The sequence below is a fragment of the Lygodium microphyllum genome, chromosome 5, assembly GCF_053477565.2.
Source record: "Lygodium microphyllum isolate KBCC chromosome 5, Lygodium_microphyllum_v1.1.10, whole genome shotgun sequence".
Classification (NCBI taxonomy): Eukaryota; Viridiplantae; Streptophyta; class Polypodiopsida; order Schizaeales; family Lygodiaceae; genus Lygodium; species Lygodium microphyllum.
Genome location: NC_141139.1, coordinates 171,671,725 through 171,678,694, shown reverse-complemented (window position 1 = coordinate 171,678,694; position 6,970 = coordinate 171,671,725).

Below are 6,970 nucleotides of genomic sequence, written 5' to 3'. Positions count from 1 at the left end.
TCGGGGTCCCTTAGAACCCCCTTGCTATTGGCCTTCACAAACATCCTTTTTCCCCTTAGGTTCCCCACAAGTTCCCCTTTAGCTAAATTTAAGAAGGAAAAACCTATAAGGCCTTCTAAAGCCGACTTTAAAAGATGGTGAAATCAGTCACAAAGGGAGTTTCGCGTGTAAAGGAGACTACCAACATCATAAATCTGCATCCAAGACGGAAAGGCCACATTCACAATGGCTCCTAAGAAAGCACAAGGCGCAACCGCAGGAGGATCATCTCTCCTAACATCCATGTGGACATTTCACCACAAGTCCAGGTTTTTCTTCCTAATTTTTATTTATGTCGTTATAATTCAATCGTGCGTGGATCATTTTTGGAGATAGGATGTATCTTTCGATTTAAATACTTTGACTAATTTAAAAGAAATAGCTCACGATGGAAGAATTCGATCATTAGTATCTTTCAATAAAATGAACAAAATAAAGTGAGCATAAGATTTCTATGCATTTCTAGCAAGTGGCTTTATGCATTAATTAGATTAATTAATGCCCATCTTTACAAAACGGAATTATGATAGTACACTTCGATTAAGCATGGAAGGAATAAACCGCATATTGCATTATTGAACATCTTTTTCGAAATGATTCTTAAAGAAAGTTGCTAGCAACCGTAGGAAATTGCTAGGGCTGCATGAAGAAGATTTAACTCTAGACAAGTGGCCTAAAAAACTCAAATCAACGAAAGGTTGTGTAAGATCAACTTACGACAAATTCAATCAATAAAGAAAGTAGAAAAAGGCTGCATGCTTAAACATAAAGTCCTAAAAGCTTAGTAGCATGAATCTTGTTTGCATGTTATAGGATGATCAATTAGAATTATGCTATAACTTAACCTATGCTTTGATCTTAACCCGAAAAGTTAGGGTTTGTAAATCAACTTATACGTAGACAATGAATCATGTGGTTACGGAAATGATAGCATAATTATCTTCAAGACCAAACAAGTTAAATTGGTTTAAACCTAAACACCTAAAACCGCGAGGTACTTGTTTAGGAAGGGTTAATTCAATGCAACGTATCCCAAAGAGCTAACTAGGATTTAACACGTTGCATTACCTAGTCGCTCGTATTACCAAAGCTGAAACTCCTATACCCTAAAGACTTGCCCACATTCACGGAATGTAGGGACATTAGAACATACTTGCAAGAAGTGATCTAGGGTTTTCCTAAGAATCTCACGCTAAAAAGATGAAACTCGGAACCCTAGGACCGACAATGTCGGCCTAATGCAATCAGGAACGGATTGTTATATCTAATCATGATACTGTGATTAGAAGACATCATTGATGGGTAGAATAGTCCCATAGTTGATGCGACACTTGTGCAACAAGTTGCAGAGTCGCATGATCTTGTGATTTGATAACAAGGGAATGGCCAATTCCTCGAAATGAGATTGGCAGATTCTTACGCAAGTTTATCTTGCAAGAGGATGAATAATTGTCTTGATATAGTACATTTCTTGGGTAAAGTGACCAAGATACGGGGATTAGATATTTGCTTGGAAGCAAAAGACCAATCAATAAATTGAAATAATATATGAACTTAAGGTATTGACTAAGTCAGGTTAATAGGGTATGGCCCTAACCCAGGATATAGGGTTAACAAATAAACCCTTGGGGATCTTGCCAAGTCGCAATTGATCCCGGATCGAGTGCTGGATGCATTCAGAAAGAAGGATTCACTCCTTAGTAGTTGGCCAAATAATGACCGATGGAAATGATTGTGCTTGTGACAGTTTTAAGAGCACTATTTTGCTTTGTTTGCTTAAATAATTAAAGGATGAAAAGATATCTAATGCTTCAGGTTGAAGGCCTGAAGGGAGAGGCATTTTTAGTTACCCCCAACTGCCTGCCTGACCCTAACCAAGGGGGTTGTTAACCACGCCGGGAAGGTGAACTGAATCCGCCGTGAGAGGTCGCTCCGTTGAGCGCTACTTGGAGCAGGAGGATGCTTGGGTGCCAAGGGGGCTCTGGTCGTAAATCCCTCGCCTCCCGAGCGTTGCACAAGAGGCCAATGTGACTCGGGATTCGATCTCGAGGCCCGCATACTAGTCTACAGGCGGAATGTTGGATTAGTAATCCCTGTGGATTGCTGGATAGCCTTCGGGTGGATTATGGATAAGCCTACGGGCTGGACTTTATGTATTTCAAAGATAAATATGATAACCTGTTGAAAAGGAACTTATTTGACATTGTTTTTCTATGTCAAGTTCTATGATTACGTGAACGAACCAGGGCCTAACGGGCTAATTAAGGAAGCTGATTGATACATGTCCAACTAAATGTTTTAGGTAATTAAATAACTAAACAACCTGAGGAAAGTGCAGAGGATGTGGCCATGGGTCCGTCCTACGGATGGGTGGTCCCAATTGGCCGGGAACTTTTCTCAATCATGATGGACAGCAAGAAGATCGTTCAAAGAACACGAACAACAAAAGCGTTGACCTAGAGTCTAAGTTATAAATGATCCCGATTTACACTGTTTTAGGGGAAGGGAATGGGACTATGCCTTATGGCAGAGAGGTTGAGCTTTGCATCCCTCTCGTTTCCCATTCTCCTTGAACCAAGTGCACCGTGAATCCACTTCGGACCTGGCGTTTCTGCGTAAAGTAGTTCGCTCGGGTTTGACGCTAGTTGCCGTTAGGAAATGACCAATAGGAAAAACCCTAATTCAGGTCGAGGTCCTAAGTGGGAACGGTCGGAATTCTTCCTCCACGTGATATGGACAACAATAAGGATAGATATTAAGTAATCTTCTAATTTTGAATTGTATCTACACATAAAACATGTAATCCATATTTGACATGGTCATAGATATGGACAACAACAAGGATCTCGCCTTACAAGGGGCTAGATCATTGTTTTTTTTATAAAAATCTCTATGCATCCCAATATATTCATAAGAAAGAATTCCCTACTTGTGTTGGTATAACCATTGGAACATGCGCCAACATATGCACTAGTAAGTTGTTTTCCATTACACATTTTGATGTTTATTTCAATGAAAATATCAATGTAATGAGACCAAAGCTTTTATCGATGAGTATTCGGATGATGGGGCCTAATATTTCAAAATAATGTCACAAATTTTTGCATGTTAAATTTTGTTAGTATACCCTTTATATTTGTGGTGATATATTGTAGAAAGTCCCCTAACGTATTTTTTGTTGCTTTTTCAACTATCTAAGACCATTTTGGGCCTTGTTTTAGCTCTATGAGAGTTTCAAGATAGACTACATTCTAAATTGTGTTAGTTGTCCTTAGGTCCACATCTTATAGACTTCAATTTTATAAGCTTTGAGGTGTTTATTAGAACTAAATACAAGTTGTATTTGTATATTGTAGGTTAAAGTGTGTACATACTTTTTAGCAATTGGTGAAAAAGGTGACCTAATTTGTGACTATAAACTTCCCACCACTACAATATATGAAGAATATGGTGATAAAATTTAAGATTAAAATACAAGTAAAATTGTATTAAAATGTCGAGTCCCACCATTGGAATAGGTATCGGTAAAAGCTTCAATCTCTTATTGGAATAAGTGATAGAAAAAGCATTGGAATAGTCAACGAAACATAGTGTTGTACCGATCCACATTGTGCTGATCAAACTAATGCACATTGTGATGTATGCAAAAAAAATTATACCAATGTGTGTGTGTGTGGGGGGGGGGGGGGGGGGATAGTCAATGAGACATAGTGCTGATCATACATATGCACATGTGATGTATGCAAAAACTTATACCAATACATGTAGAGGGGGTGGGGGCCAAAGGATGGTTCTAATCCCTTATAAGGCAAGATCCTTGTGAAAAGGCAAAATACCAATACATGTGAGGCAGAGGGGAAGGGCGGAGGGGGGGGGTGCAAAGTATGGTTCTAATCCCTCATAAGGCAAGATCCCCGTTGTCCATGGTTGATTCTATTTGTATAGACAATGCCCAATGAGCACTCATATAGGTCTAAACATTAGTCCATGTAGTCTCCCATTTCGATGGCTTTTATCCAAATGAGACATCTTATGATATAAAGAATATCACAACATTTATAATTAGAAACACATAAGATCATGAAAAGCATATAAGCTCAAATATTTTAATATTGCAATTAAGAACATCCAAATTACATTAGAACTAAGAGTATTCTTCTATACCTTAGATGTGAATATAAAATATGGCCAATGCTATAGCTCTTCTAAAACAATTTTATCTTAGGTAGTAGTGAACTCTTCATACAGTTCTTAAGATTGAGTCCAATTCCCATTTTTTATCCCCTTCCTTGAGTCCAATCCCCTTCCTTGAATATCAATGTAGGATTGAGTCCAATTCAAGGAAGGGGATAAGATACAAGAACATATTCTTATTAAGATTGATTCCAATTCTTATCTCCCAATTTCCATTTTTTGAATACTAAAAAGGTGGCACCCGGATAACACGCCCATAAGTTTCTCAAAACCATGTGATGTGACCTATCACTAGAAAGCGCTTGAAAATTGGAATCTATTGAGCTATAGAGTGCTCGACTTGGAGTTATAGTGTTCAAGTTATGACAAATCCAAATATTTGACCATGTGTCCCAAACTTATGGGAAATTCCCATATTCCCCAATACGGTGTTAATTGGCCAATGATCAATATGTTCTTGTATCTTGATATTCAAGGAAGGGGATAAGAATTTATCAATGTAGTTTATTGTTGAATGTGAGACTTGCCACACTGGTGGCTCAAACCACCCAAAAGTACACATTGATAAAATTAAGCATACTTGATCCACCATCACTATATGCAAGAATTTGAATATTAGCTAGATCATCTTTCTAATATGTTCATAGACAAATTGTACGAGCCCACATACACTACATGTGAACCAAAGACATGGAATCAATGCAGAAGGATTGGTTTCAAGCTTGCCTTTATTTAAAATTGTAGAATTTCATAAAATAGTGAATCATGTCAATTTGAAAAGCATGTACATCTTCTTCACATGATAGAAATGTAGGTAGCAACATACTTGATGTTGTTCATATAAATATTTGGGGGCTTGCATAAGATATATCTCTCTATGGTCCTAAGTACTTTATTACATTTATTGAAGATCATTCTAGAAATTTATGGATGTATTGTATGGGAAAAAATGGTAACTAAGCACTTGTGTGTGTGTGTGTGTGTGTGTTTATATATGGGAGGGAGAGAGTGAGGAACTAAGAGGGAGAATCCTCTACTCATCTCGTCTCTTCTCTTCTTCCTTTTCTTCTCTACTACAATACCCATATGTGGAGGTTGATGTGGACATAGCTTCCATTGCCACACATAGAATAAGGGACTGCGAAGGAGAAAACATATTCTCTTTTCTTACTTCTCTACTCATCTCGGTGGCATCAAATCTACAAAGAGATTAGATCAATTAGTGGGGCGTGAGATCTAGAGAAGGCATTAGGAGACCATCAAACTTCTGTTCACAAAAAGTAGACTACATTAAGAAAGATAAACTTGGTGAGTCCACTTGAAACTTTTGGCATTCGTTACTTTTTCACATTCATGTGGAGAGGCATGGTCAATTTAGAGCTAGAGTACAAGCTCACTATGTGAGAGGTAGCTTCTACCTTAAAAAAGAGAGAAAACTCTTGAAATAATAAGAGTTTATCAAAGTCCCACCATTGTGAGTCCCAAGCAAAGAAGGCTACAAAAAGGCCTAATAAAGAATCTGATAAGCCAATGATTTTTTTCCATCCAAGTCAAAGTCAAAGGGTGAAAAAGGCTTAATAAAGAATATCATAAGTCAATGATTTTTTTCTATCCTTCATAATTCAATCAATCAACATGTTTACTAATCAATGTTAATAAATTAGATTTGATGGTTCTCTTTATTGTAAAATCCAAAGTCAATGGGTTAGTCAAAGTGGTGAAAAATAAGGATAAAGGAGTCAATGGAGACCTATGAGAAAAAACAAAGTGAAATTGGAGTAAGAGAAAGCTTTTGAAATTCAAAGAGGTGCTGCAAATCATGGCATCAAATTTTTGAAAGTAATAAAGGAACTTTTAGGCATCCAAAATTAGTGTTTAAGGTTTAGGACATAAACATAGATGTTAGAATATCAAGCACCCATTACTCTTCAATTAGTCTATCTTTATATGTGTAATGGATATAGTTGTACACGTGTGTGATATTCAATAAGTCGGTGTAGTCAGTGACTTAACCATAGTTAGTCTTGGTTAGTCATACCTATGTGTGTAAGTCTCTTTCAGTTAGTATGATGGAAGAATAATGGAAGAAGAACAACAATGAGCTGAGGCTCATCTTATGCTCCACTCTATCTCTCTCCCTCTCTTCCAACATAGTATCAGAGCCTAAACGCCTGAAGCCTAAAGACTTGGTAGTGGCCATTTGACATCAAGACATCAGATCTGAAGAAAATGTCATCAAAGGAGACTGTGCCTGCATCCTATTTTTTTGCAGAAGCTATATCTTGCCACAGAAATGGTTTTTGGAGAAAGGGCATGTGGATCTTGATCGTTTCGACGTGGTCTACAACTTTGCATAAGAAAGTGTTTTCAAATTCCTCACAGATTTTGAGATATTCAGCACATACCTGTGTAGACTGGCTATTTATTGCAATAAACAACAGGTGATAGCATCATTGCTTTACTGAGAGCTTGACTGAGAGTTCATCTAGGAGCTTGAAGAACTGATTACAGATCTGAAATAACAGTGGTCTGTTGTGTATACAGACAACCTATAGCATGTATGCACCTCTGACATGAGCTTAGAACTTTCAAACTTGTTCAAAAGTACCATTGAAGCATAGGTATGTGCTTGGAAGTCATATGGACTTAATGTCATGCATTGGAGCTGGGATTTTATGCTAAAAAATATTCAGATATGGAATTTTTGAATGACTGGAAACTGTTACTGAATGTAGGC